The 13,659-nt window shown below is 50.1% G+C and overlaps 1 protein-coding gene across 1 annotated transcript in view; it reads left to right on the top strand.

The window, feature by feature from the left end:
- LOC138287250 (zinc finger protein 850-like) overlaps positions 1–13,659 on the top strand; it is a 242,176-nt gene that overhangs the window by 38,422 nt on the left and 190,095 nt on the right. The gene's annotated exons all lie outside the window — the stretch shown is intronic.

Genomic DNA, 13,659 nt, shown 5'->3' with positions numbered 1-13,659 from the left:
ATACTTGGAGGGCATTCATTCTCGCCAGGCAGCCCAACAGAGAGCATTTCAGGCTCTGGCCTCAGCACTGATGGCAGCCATTGTCCCTGTGTCCAGCCTCCTCCCTCCAACTTCCTCCACCCAGACCCAATCCCCTGTACCTCAGCCTATCCCAAGCACACCATCAGACCAGCATGCACACACCTCAACACACAAGGGTGGCTCAGGCAAACTTAAGCACCACACATCCCACAGGCACTCACACAAGCATCATACCCATGAACACATACCAACATCCACTGCCTCCACTGTGTCCCCCTCCTCCACGTCTCCCTCCTCCGTCCCAGTCTTGTCTCCACTCATACCTGCAAGCACTACATCTTCAGCCACTACCTCCATCACCAGCACGCCCATCACCACACACCGCTCACGTGCACTCACCACCCCCACTACCATTCACACATCCCGTGTCCTCTCCCAGTGTGTCTGTGAGCCCTCCTCCCAAAGTACACAAACGCAGTCACACACCCACCCAACAGCCATCCACCTCACAACAGCCTACAGCCCATGCACCTTCACCCAAAGTCACCAAACGAGCACCTCCACTCCCTTACCCCCTCCATTAGCCCGTCCCAGTGTGTCTAAAAAAAGGTTTACTATCAAATGTTGACCTCTTCCCTACACCTCCCCCCCCGTCCGTCCCCTGGGGCCCGCCTTTCCAGGTCCCAACACAGCATCTCAGCCACCACATCACCGGGCACAGTGGTGCCAGCAATAACGGGATTTTGGAGTGTTCCAAGCAACAGGGCTGCCAGTGTCCCAAGGACCAAGGTCAAGGACATTCCGCCACCTCCAAAACAGAAAAAGTTGCTCACATTCCGGAGGGAGAAGGCCAAAACACCTGCTACCAAGGGATCAGTCAAGACAAAAATTGAAAGTGGCAAGACAGCTGCGCCATTATCCAAGGTGGGGAAGAGCCTGAAAATCAAAGGCAGGTCCACGTCGACGCCACCAGCACCGCCTCTCCTGACATCACCGCCAGCACATCAGACAATGAGCCCTTCACCAGCACCGCCGTCAGTAAGCCGGCCACCAGCACCGCCGCTACTGACACCACCGCCAGCACCGCAGTCAGTGAAACCGCCACCAGCACCGCCGCTATTGACACCGCCGCTAGCACCCCAGACACTGAGCCCTTCACCAGCACCGCTGTCAGTGAGCCCGCCACCAGCACCACCGCTACTGACACCGCCGCCAGCATCGCAGTCAGTGAGCCCGCCCCCAGCACCGCCGCTACTGACACCGCCGCCAGCACCGCCAGCGGCCCGCAACATCCTGAGCCACTGGCACCACCGCAAACATGGCTGCCATCCCCAGTGGTCAGTCGTACGAGGCTGGTGGTCAGTCCAGGAGCATGGGCAGCTTGCATGTTGCACCACCATCAGTGGAGTGTCACATCCACTACCTGAGTCCTTGGCAGGATGAAGCACTTTGGGCACAAAGCCCCCTCCAAAACCAGTGGTGAAAGGCATCCACTACCTCAGTCCTTGGCAGGATGAAGCACTCCGGGCACAAAGCCCCCTCCAGAACCAGTGGAGAATAACATCCACTACCTCAGTACTTGGCAGGATGAAGCACTCTGGGCACAAAGCCCCCTCCAGAACCAGTGGAGAAAGGCATCCACTACCTCAGTCCTTGGCAGGATGAAGCACTCTGGGCACAAAGCCCCCTCCAGAACCAGTGGAGAATCACAGCCACTACCTCATTCCTTGGCAGGATGAAGCACTCTGGGCACAAAGCCCCCTCCAGAAGCAGTGGAGAATCACATCCACTACCTCGGTCCTTGGCAGGATGAAGCACTCTGGGCACAAAGCCCCCTCCAGAACCAGTGGTGAAAGGCATCCACTACCTGAGTCATTGGCAGGATGAAGCACTCTGGGCAAAAAGCCCCCTCCAGAACCAGAACCAGTGGAGAATCACATCCACTACCTCTGTCCTTGGCAGGATGAAGCACTCTGGGCACAAAGCCCCCTCCAGAACCAGTGGAGAAAGGCATCCACTTGTGACACTGTGGCTTTGCACTCCCCAGGATAAAGCAGTGGGCAACCCACCCACTGGAGAGACTTGAGAGACTGTGGCTTTGCACTCCCCAGGATAAAGCAGTGGGGAAAGCACCCACTGTAAAGACTTGAGAGGCTGTGGCTTTGCACTCCCAAGGATAAAGCAGTGGGCAACCCACCCACTGGAGAGACTTGAGTGACTGTGGCTTTGCACTCCCCAGGATAAAGCAGTGGGCAAACCACTTACTGGAGAGACTTGGGAGACTGTGGCTTTGCACTCCCCAGGATAAAGCAGTGGGCAACCCACCCACTGTAAAGACTTGAGAGACTGTGGCTTTGCACTCCCCAGGATAAAGCAGTGGGCAACCCACCCACTGGAGAGACTTGAGAGACTGTGGCTTTGCACTCCCCAGGATAAAGCAGTGGGCAACCCACCCACTGGAGAGACTTGAGAGACTGTGGCTTTGCACTCCCCAGGATACATCAATGGGCATGGAGCCCCCTCGTGGAGCTGGTGTCGTGCACTCATCCGGCTGAGGTGCCCCCCTTCACTTCCCCCTGAGGTGCCTGTTTCATTTCGATCTGATGCCCCAGCAGTGTTCTCTCCGTTTCGAGTCTGGTATCTAGTGTGGGCCTCGCCCATGCATTTTGGGCCCAGTGGTCTACGGACTATGAATGGTGCACTACCAGGACTTGATTGGTTGGTGTACATAATTGTTTATACTGTATATAAAGTTTTGACTAATGGATTTTTATTGATTACAATTGTTTAACTCATTTCCTTTTGTCCTTGTGTTCTGGGGTGTAAATGTAATGTTGCAGCATGTATTGGTGTGTATGTTGTTGTGGGTGAGGGTGGGGGTGGGGGTGTTGCGTGTTGCGTGTCACTCTCTTTTCCCTCCCCTGTGTTGTAGGTGCAGTACTCACTGTGGTCATCGTCGCCATCTTTCGTGCTCCTGGTAGAGAAGACGGAATACTATCGCAGGGAGTATTTGGAGTTCAGGCTCCATGGCGTCCTGGTTCACCGTGGGTTGTGTAGAGGTGAGTGTTTTCCCTTCCAAGTCCTGTTTCCGCATTGTTTTTATTCGCGTTGAATCCGCTCCGCAAAAGGTGGCGGATTGGCCTGTCATAATAGTGTGGGCGGTACATTGTCTTCCGCCTGTCTGTTGGCGGTGACCGCCGGTGTGTTTGTTTGTACCGCCGTGGCGGTCGAAGTGTTAAAATGTCTGTCTATGTTGGCGGTTTCCGCCATGGTCGTGATTCAATTCTTTTACCGCCGGCCTGTTGGCGGTCTTACTGCTGCTTTAACACCGACCGCCAGGGTTGTAATGAGGGCCATAGTGTTGTGCCGTCGTCGCTGCTATTCCGCATCTTTGTGTCGTGCTCGTAATTCACGGAGTGTTCAGGGTCTGCGGTGCCTCACGCCACCCCGCATTCTAGTGCATGCAGGTCTGTCTCTGATGTGGTCAATTTACATGTTAAGATGTGCCGGACTCCCCCAGTGGCTGAAAGGCAGTGTCCTTGTACCACCACCTTGTGTGCGTCCCATTCCACTGCTCGTGATGAAGCTGTTCCCTAATGCTCAAAGTATCTTACGATACGGTCACCTAGCTCTTGGCAGAATGGCAGATCTGTAAGTATGGCAGGCTACATTCGCCACACTGGTATACTCGTGCGCGGCCTGCCCATTGTAGTTCGACCCTTAACAGACAATGATCAGATAGTGTCCTGCCTAAATATTCTGCCTGCAGGATGTCCTGCGCCAAACGTGTTGGACCTAAAAGTAAGTCTATGATAGTATGCTGTCCATGTACTGGGGATTAAAAGGAGTATTCCCGCTGTGTCCCTTTTCCTTCCCAGCTCCCCATGTCTCCATCAAGAACTTTGTGTGAACTAGCAATACCCCATCAACATCCCTCTGAGTTGGTGGCCAACGGGCCTGCAGCCATCTACCCCCCATGCAAATAACAGAAAAATAAACTGTTGTGGGGTGGTTTTTCATCCGGAAGACATGATGGGGACGCGGGTATCTGGATGGTGTTTGCGGCTTTTCTCTGGCCCGCTCCCATAATTAGCCAAGTCCTCAAGCTCCACGTCCCCTTCCAGGTGTGGGTGCTATGTGTGTCCATCGAACGCTTGTGGCCATCACCTTGATGTTGTTAGAGGTCTACAAGCGTAGCATTATGCCACTGACGCGAGCCAGTGCCTTCTGTTATGAGTGTTTTTGGGTTCCTTAAGTCAATAAGGACAGTTGATTGTTGCAGCAAAGTTATTCATTAGTGCTTGTGGCGTACCTGAATCTAGTCTCCACGTCTACGGAGTAGATTCTCCATTTAAATCTCAGGCAGTGCCAGTTACAGTAGTGTGGTTACAAATCGTCTGCTGTGCGTGGGGTGATAACTGGTCCCTGTTTAGAACTGGTCGTCGTGACATTTGAGTGACACTCTGAGGAATCAGTATGATATGTGCGGCCCTCCTATAGAGTTCTGAAGCAATTGGACATGAGCTGTGTGGCTTCCAGTAGTGCTTGGGCTCGACTTTCCGCCGCTTGAGCTTTTGTCGGTCGCACCCGGGCACCCGGTTTCCTTTTGTGTCGAGGTATAATCCATCCCTCGGATTGAGATCCCTCTTGTGTCAATTGAGCCAAGCCTTTAGCGTACAGCCATGTCCAGACATCTTCTGGGGTTGGGAAGATGTGATTTTTCTCTCCGTCTGTCACTCAGCCTCGGTGGAAAGAGCAGTGCATATTTGATGCAATGTTTGTGTAGGAGTTGTTTAACCTTAGTGAATGAGCTTCTCCTGCGCAGTACCTCGAGCGTGTAATCTGGATAGGTTGTGATGGTGCATTTTCGAATCTCCATGGGCCCTTTGTTCGAAAGCTCTGCAGGATGAGGTCTCGATCACAGAAGTTGAGGAGGCAGGATATCAGTGGCCAGGGTGGGGCACCGGGTGGTGGTGGTCTGCAGAGGATCCTGTGTGCTCGTTCGATGGAGAAGAAAGCCGGCACCCTGTTCTCCAGTACTGTGGTCGTCAATCACTGCTCCAGGAAGAGTTCGGCATTGGCTTCCTTCACACATTCCGGGAACCCCAGGAATCAGATGTTGTTCCTCCGTGATCACCCTTCTGCGTACTTGGCCCTGCGCTGCAGGGAAGCCACGTCCATCTATAATTGCGTTACCATGCTGCGGAGTTTCTGTACTGTAGGCTGCAAGGTCACCAGAGATGATTCAGTATCATTTACGCTAGCGACCAATTTGCGTTGGTCCACTCGAAGTAAGTTAACTTCATGTGACACGGATTCAATCTTTGATTCTAAGGCAGGTTTAGGGTCTAGTACTGCTTGCAGGAGTTTCTCAAATTGTGCGGAATGAGTTTGAAGTGTGATATTCATCTATTGGAGTATGGTGCCATCGCATGGTCCCTCCTAATGGTAGGGGAGCTTCGCCGTTTTGGGCTTCACCATATTTCGCTCTGGCAATTCTGTGCCCACAGTTCCAGGTTCTTCGTTGGCAGCCCTCTCAATATTGTGGTGTTTGGGTACAATGTGCCAGGGATTTCTTAAACATTCATTAGTTGACTCTAGGGCCCGACCCCTCTAAGCTGCTCCCTTCGTTTCCAGCACCACCAGCAGTAGGACTCACCCTTCTGCCTGTCTTCTGGTCTCTAGTTTAATGTACTGTGGGTGTTTTTTTCAGTGAAGTTGATGCTCTCAATTGGGGTCCCTGGGACCTATATTTTTGGTGTGGGGCCATGTCGGACAGTTTGTCCACTCTGAATAGCAGCTCCGCGCAGCAGGGCGTCAAAGCAGGGCAGTCATATTGTGCCTTTCTGGGGTAATGGTCGTTTCAGGCGGTTCCCTTTCCTCCTGCGGTCAAAGCTACTCAGAGTTTCGAATGCGGGGTGCACCCATCTCTCAGTTCGGGGGCCCCGTCGCCGACGTCAGCCTGATTAGGATGTCTCAGCTCCCCCGACTCACCACTTTGCCTGGTGTTGCTCCATCTAGTGTCTTCAGACGTCCATCGTAACCACTGCGGCACTCGGTGGCACGTCGTTGGTCTCCGCATCGCTGTCTGCACTGTCGCTTGTTGTAATCTCTGAGGTTCACAGTGGCTTCATCTTCAGTGCCCGCGTCAGCAGCACCTCGCGTTCAATGGTCATGTTTTGGTTCCCGTGTTCCACTTTCTGCAGCGACCGTAGGAAGGTGGCTGTACAGCGTGCTCTGGCAGGGGCTTCGCCTAGGCGCTTTCACTCCGCTTCGTGCAGTGGCCCCCAGGGGACCCAGTCAGCTTTATTCAAGAATGGCTGGGTGCCCAGGCAGGGTAGATTTGGTCGAATATTAATCAGGCCTGGATCGGAGCTCCGTCTTAGGCAGAATGCAGCACACATAGAAAGAGGAAAAAACTAGGAGAAATAAAAGTATTTCTGCTTGTGGGTGGCGTTACTTTGTGGCGCTGCCTCAGGTTTACGATTTCTAGTAAATCTGCAGCAGCGTCAAAAGCAATGGGTGTTGTGGAGTAACGCCCACAGCAGCACCCACTGCATGCTCCTCTGTTGCAGAAAGCTGCGTCGAAGGGGCCCATATCCGCAAGGTGGTGTTAAGTCACGAAACGTGGCTTAGCCCAGCCTTGTAAATATTGAAAATTGCACAGCGCCACCGCAGCATCACTGAAAGTGACACTCTGCTGGCGCTAGGGGCTTGTAAATAAGCCCCATAGTGGCTTCACCTAACCCCCTTATGACCAATGTCTTCCCCAAACAAACGCAAAATAAATTACATGGCCGTATGGTGCACTGATGATTTTTGGGCAATTAGCAAAAGCTGAACTTTCTTCTAAAGCAGATTCCCAGTTGCACCTCATGGCTGCAACGGACAATAAATGAATTATATATATGAAGCGATCCTCCCCTGGTCGTACATTTATACAGTTGAGGCGGAACTCTAAAACCAGAAGGGGTTTGTTCACAGGGGCATCTCCAGGACACAAAAGATACTTATCGCCTATGGAGGCCCCCGGGTTCTACACAGTCTTCTGTCATCTTTAGCTTTTACATGGAGCTGGCTGGTGCTTTACTCACAGATAACAGCATGAGGGTTCATTAATATGCCAATGATACACAACTCTACTTCAAAGTCTACTTTGCTTCAGAAACCCAACACTTCAACCACTGATTGTACTCCATCCAGACCTGGATGTCCAGAATCAACACGAGCAACAAACGAAACAAAACAAAACAGGTTCTGTGGGAGGCTGGCCTGGCTTATAGTGGGTACAAATGGTACTTACACCTTTTGCCAGGTCCAGTTATCCCTTATTAGTAGATTAGAGGTGTTCTAGCAGCTTAGGCTGATAGAGGTAGCTGTAGAAGAGCAGCTTAGGCTTAACTAGGAGACATGCAAAGCACTTACTATACCACTTATATCATTTAGCACTATGTCATAAGAAACACAATACTCAGAGTTACTAAAAAGGTACTTTATTTTAGTGACAATGTGCCAAAAATATCTCAGAGGCTATACTCCCTTAGGAGGTAAGTAAAATACACAAAATATACACACAAACGAAAATCAGGTAAGTAATACTGTCAGAAAGTAGTGCAAACACTCTAGAATACAATAGGATGCAATAGGCCTAGGGGCAACACAAACCATATACTAAGAAAGTGGAATGCAAACCACGAATGGACCCGTAGGCTGATGTAGTGTGTAGAGGGTCGCTGGGAGTGTAAGAAAACACTAAGGGGGTCCAAGATATCCCACCCCAAGACCCTAGAAAGTAGGAGTAAAGTACTACTATTTCCCCAGAAACACACTAAAGTTGTGATAGAGGATTTTGCAAAGACCACAACAGCCTGCAAAGCACTGAAGATGGATTCCTGGACCTGAGGACCTGCAAAGGAAGGGGACCAAGAGTTGCGTAAGTGTCCGGGGGGGCAGGAGCCCACTAAACCCCGGATGAAGGTGCAAAATGGCTGCCTCTGGATGGAAGAAGCTGAAGATTCTGCAACAATGAAAGGTGCTAGGAACTTCTCTTTCGTGCAGAAGATGTCCCATGGAGTGCTGGAGGATGCAGAATTGTTTCCTTGGCAAAATACCGCAAACAAGCCCTGCTAGCTGCAAGAGTCACTGTTGAAGAAAAAGGGTGCTGCCCAGGAAGGACCAGGATGTCGCCACTTGGGGGAGGAGATAGAGGGGGCCCTCAGCAATGTAGAGAGCCCACGCACATGAAGGTAGCACCCGCAGAAGTCCTTGAACACGGGTTCAAGAAGGCTGAACACAGCGGTCGTCTCAACACTACAAAAGAGGGTCCCATGACACCAGAGATCAACTCAGGGAGCTGAGCATCGAAGGACAGAGTGCTGGGGACCTAGGCTTGGCTGTGCTTGCAGGATTTCATGGGAATGTGATGCAGTTCACGTGGTGCACAGGATTACTGTCTGGAGAGGGGAGGCAAGGACTTACCTCCTCCAAATTCGGAAAGTTGGCCCCCTGGACAGTCTGGGTCACTTGGGCCACGCTTGTCTGGATGAGAGGGGTCCCAGAGTACCGGTGATGCTGAAGTTTGGTGCCTGCTGAAGCAGGGGGAAGATTCCATCAACCAGCAGGAGATTTCTTCGTGGCTGCCAGTGGAGGATGAAGGCAGGCAGCCCCCACAGCATGCACCACCAGTCGAGAAGGCCGACAGGATTAGGCGCTACAATGTGGCTGGTAGTCTTCTTGCTACTTTGTTGCAGTTTTGCAGGCATCCTGGAGCAGTCAGTGGTCGATCCTTGGCAGAAGTCAAAGAGAGAGGTGTAGAGGAACGTTGGTGAATTCTTGCAAGTCGTTATCTGAGGAAAAGCCCACTGGGGAGACCCTAAATAGCCCTCAGAGGAGGATTGGCCACCTAGTCAGGTAAGCACCTATCAGGAGGGGTCTCTGACGTCACCGGCTGGCACTGGCCACTCAGAGGCCTCCAGGGTGCCCTCACACCTCTGGATCCAAGATGGCAGAGGTCTGGGACACACTGGAGGAGCTCTGGGTACCACCCCTGGGAAGGTGATGAACAGGGGAGTGGTCACTCCCCTTTCCTTTGTCCAGTTTTGCACCAGAGCAGGGACGGGGGTTCCCTAAACAGGTGTAGACTGGCTTATGCAAGGAGGGCACCATCTGTGCCCTTCAAAGCATTTCCAGAGGCTGGGAGAGGCTACCCCTCCCCAGCCTTTAACACCTATTTCTAAAGGGAGAGGGTGTAACACCCTCTCTCAGAGGAAATTCTTTGTTCTGCCTTCCTGGGACTGGGCTGCCCAGACCACAGGAGGGCAGAACCCTGTCTGTGGGGTGGCAGCAACGGTAGCTGCAGAGAAAACCCCAGAGAGCTGGTTTGGCAGTACCCGGGGTCCATAGTGGAGCCCCGGGATGCATAGAATTGGCACACCAATACCAGATTTGGCATGGGGGAACAATGACATGATCTTAGACATGTTACATGGTCATATTCGGAGTTACCATTGTGAAGCTACATATAGGTACTGACCTAAATGTAGTGCACGCGTGTAATGGTGTCCCCACACTCACAAAGTTCGGGGAAATGGCCCTTAACTATGTGGGAGCACCTTTGCTAGTGCAAGGGTGCCCTCAAACTTAGGACCTTTGCACCTAACCTTCAGCAAGTGAAGGTTAGACATATAGGTGACTTATAAGTTGCCTAAGTGCAGTGAAAATGGCTGTGAAATAATGTGTGCATTATTTCACTCAGGCTGCAGTGGCAGTCCTGTGTAAACGTTTGTCCGAGCTCCCTATGGGTGGCAAAAGAAATGCTATAGCCCATAGGGATCTCCTGGAACCCCAATACCCTGGGTACCTACGTACTACATACTAGGGAATTATAAGGGTGTTCTAGTGTGCCAATTGAAATTGTTAAAAGTGGTCACTAGCCTATAGTGACAAATTTAAAGGCAGAGAGAGCATAAGCACTGAGGTTTTGATTAGCAGAGCCTCAGTGACACAGTTAGTCACTACACAGGTATACACATTCAGGCCACAAGCTATGAGCACTGGGGTCCTGGCTAGCAGGATCCCTTTGAGACAGGCAAAAGCAAACTGACATACATGTAAAAATGGGGGTAACATGCCAGGCAAGATGGTACTTTCCTACAAGTTCAATGACCTAAACCTTGATGGCTTCAAACCCCAGAATTCAATAAAAGCTAAGATGCTCGGATTCAATCTGGACATCATTTTCACGTTCAAGGGATACACTGACTGCAAAATAAAGATGATCTCTTCTAAAGAAAGTGAAACAGTTTCTTCCAAAAAGAACCTTCAGATGCGAATTCAGAACTGCTGTTCAAGCGCTCATACGCTCGCATACAGATGTGGGTTAACCCGCGTCCATGGCCTTCCAGACCGCACAATGGCACACCTTGTGGGCTTCCTACATGCCGCAGTACGTATCATCCAGGGCTTGAAGAAATATGATCACATCACCCCCATCCTGATGGACCTGCTGTACAGTCGATAGGGGATAGTGTGCAGAAGACATTGTGACACAAAAGGGTTCATTAGCTCTGGCAGTGTTGATGAGTGAAAACGCATGCAGAAAACCCATATACCACGCTGAGATAGCAAAAGATCAATAAGATATGGCGCATCCCTGTCCTTGTCCCCTGTGCTGGTGCACAAATTGCTGCCTAGCAACAACGCATGATGCAAGGGTGCCTGCATTGCAGGGATGATTGCCTATGTGCAGAAATGACACCTTCCTCCACATAAACAATCATTGATGACGGTTTCTTCCTTCGATGTGTGCTGTAGAATGCATTCCCACACTTGTAAATCGGGTAATGCGTCAGATTCCTTGGGATTCCATAGGTGTTGTGTGGGAACACCCCAAGCAACGCCCATGCAACCCCCCTTTCATGCAGTGATATGCATGAATGGGGCCCATATTTACAAGGCCATGGAAAGCCAGTCTTTGCGTGGCCTTGAAAACGTGGGGGGCACACTGCGACACTGGAACGTCAAAAAAATGAAGCTCTGGTGGTGCAGTGTTCCGCTAGGGCCTAGTAAATGAGGTCCACGGTATTTAAATATTTAGTGCCTCTACCGCCGGCCAGCCACACAAAGACACACTGCTGTAATCCAAGCTATGTTTTGATTAGTGTTCTTCGTGAATTCAGCAGCGATTTTAATGACTGAGAATGAGGGTTACATGTAAGTAACGTTTTTTGTGTATCATAGGACATACTTCATTTATGGCATCAGGAGACAGTTCTGAAAGTGTCACTCATAGTCGTGAAATGTCTTTCATAATTACACTGAAATTATGAAAATGTCACGCACAGCAATCTGAAACCTCGGCAGCTATGCTTATTTAAACCTCGATCAGTTGCCCTCAAACACGGAATCCACATAAGGAGATGTTCTCTGTCTCCACCTCATACAGCATTAGAAATCACATCAATTCCATGAAAGCGGAATGGACCGTCCTTCTCTCTCATGCAATCATGATGTGACCGGAGATAGGGTGGATCTCATGTCCTGCTATCCTGAACCTCAACACTCTGGTGGTGCTTCCCACATAAATCCTGTCACAGCCACAAATTATCACATAAATCAGATATTTTGTCTACAATTTATAAGTAGTGATTTTGTGGTTAAAATTTGGTTTATATTTGAATGAAGTGATTTTATTCACACCAAAACTGCACACAGAACATGTCACACATAAGTAAAAACCCAGAAGTTGCTTTGGTAACCAAGTGGGACAATATAACTGGGGCTGACTGTGTCCTTCATAGTACAGCACCGCCTATAGGTCACCATGGGTTTATTAGTTAAAATGGTCTCTAGTGTGGGACCTCCAAAAAGAAGCCAACAGTGTATGTTGAGTATCTGCCGTATCTGGTGGCTAGAATTATTATAGGTGGTAATAAAGGCCACCTGACTTCCACCTGGTCACCTCAGTATTGAATCTGGTGGCTGGAAGTATTATAGATGGTAATAAGAGCCACCTGACACCCACCTGGTCACCGAGTACTGAATCTAGTGGCTGGAAGTATTATAGGTGGTAATAAAGGCCAGCTGACTTCCACCTGGTCACCCGAGTACTGAATCTGGTGGCTGGAAGTATTATAGGTGGTAATAAAGGCCAGCTGACTTCCACCTAGTCACCCGAGTCCTGAATCTGGTGGTTGGAAGTATTATAGGTGGTAATAAAGGCATGCTGACTTCGCACCTGGTCGCCTGATTACTGAATCTTGTGGCTGGAAGTATTATAGGTGGTAATAAAGGCCAGCTGATGTCACACCTGGTCGCCCGATTACTGAATCTGGTGGCTGGAAGTATTATAGGTGGTAATAAGGGCCACCTGGCTGCCCAATTATTGTGGGTCACCAACTGAACATTTACTACATGTTCCTCAAGCCATTTCTAATCAATTTATCTCCTATATCAGGGACACAATAAACGTCCTGAGTAAAGTTGAGGATGTCGTCTGGGATAAGTGTCACAAGAGCTGTGCGACACTTGATGTAGGGCGTCTCTATAGGTGCATCAGGAAAGAGTACGATCTATGAGCCTTGGACCAATCTTTATCAACAAGACCTGCCGATTTAAATGAACAAACACAGTCTCTTCTGCATAATAATTTCAACTACAAGATCACTTTGTTTATAATTTTTCGGACACACAAGTTCCTTAGTGCAGTAAGATGCAGTGCAGGGTACACAGATTCCTCTTAGTGAAGTAAGATGCAGTGCAGGGTACACAGATTCCTCTTAGTGAAGTAAGATGCAGTGCACAGATTCCTCTTAGTGCAGTAAGATGCAGTGCAGTGTGCACAGATTCCTCAGTTCAATGAGAAGCAGTGCAGGGTGCACAGATTCCTCAGTGCAGTAAGATGCAGTGCAGGGTGTACAGATTCCTCAGTGTAGTAAGATGCATTGCAGTGGTGAGGACTCCTCATTGTGCAGTAAGATGCAGTGTACTGTGCATTAATTCCTCATACTGCAGTAAGGTACAGTGCAGTGTACACAGATCCCTCACAGTGAAGAAAGATGCAGTGCAGTGTGCACACATTCCACAGTGCAGTTAAGATGCAGTGCGGGGTGCACAGATTCCCCAGTGCAGTAAGATACAGTGCAGTGGCACAAATTCTTCACAGTACAGTAAGATGCAGTGTAGCGTGCACAGATTCCGCATAGTGTGGTAAGATGCAGTGCAGTGCACACAAATCCCTCACAGTGCAGTGTGCACAGATTCCTAACAGTGTAGTAAGATGCAATGCAGTGTGCACACATTCCTCAGTGCAGTAAGATACAGAGCAGGGAGCATAGATTCCTCACAGTGCAGTAAGATGCAGTGCGCACAGATCCCTCACAGTGCAGTAAGATGCAGTGTAGCTCCACAGATTCCTCACAGTGCACTAAGATGCAGTGCACACAGATCCCTCACAGTGCAGTAAAATGCAGTGCAGAGAACATAGGTTTCTCACAGTGTAGCAAGATGCAGCACTGCATGCACAGACCACTCATAGTGCAGTAAGATGCAGTGCAGTAAACATAGATTCCTCACAGTGCAGTAAGATGTAGCACTGCATGTATAGATTCCTCATAGTGCAGTAACAAAGCTGCAGAGTAG

This window comes from Pleurodeles waltl, chromosome 4_1 (assembly GCF_031143425.1).
Source record: "Pleurodeles waltl isolate 20211129_DDA chromosome 4_1, aPleWal1.hap1.20221129, whole genome shotgun sequence".
Lineage (NCBI taxonomy): Eukaryota > Metazoa > Chordata > Amphibia > Caudata > Salamandridae > Pleurodeles > Pleurodeles waltl.
This window is presented reverse-complemented; position numbering and strand designations above follow the sequence as displayed.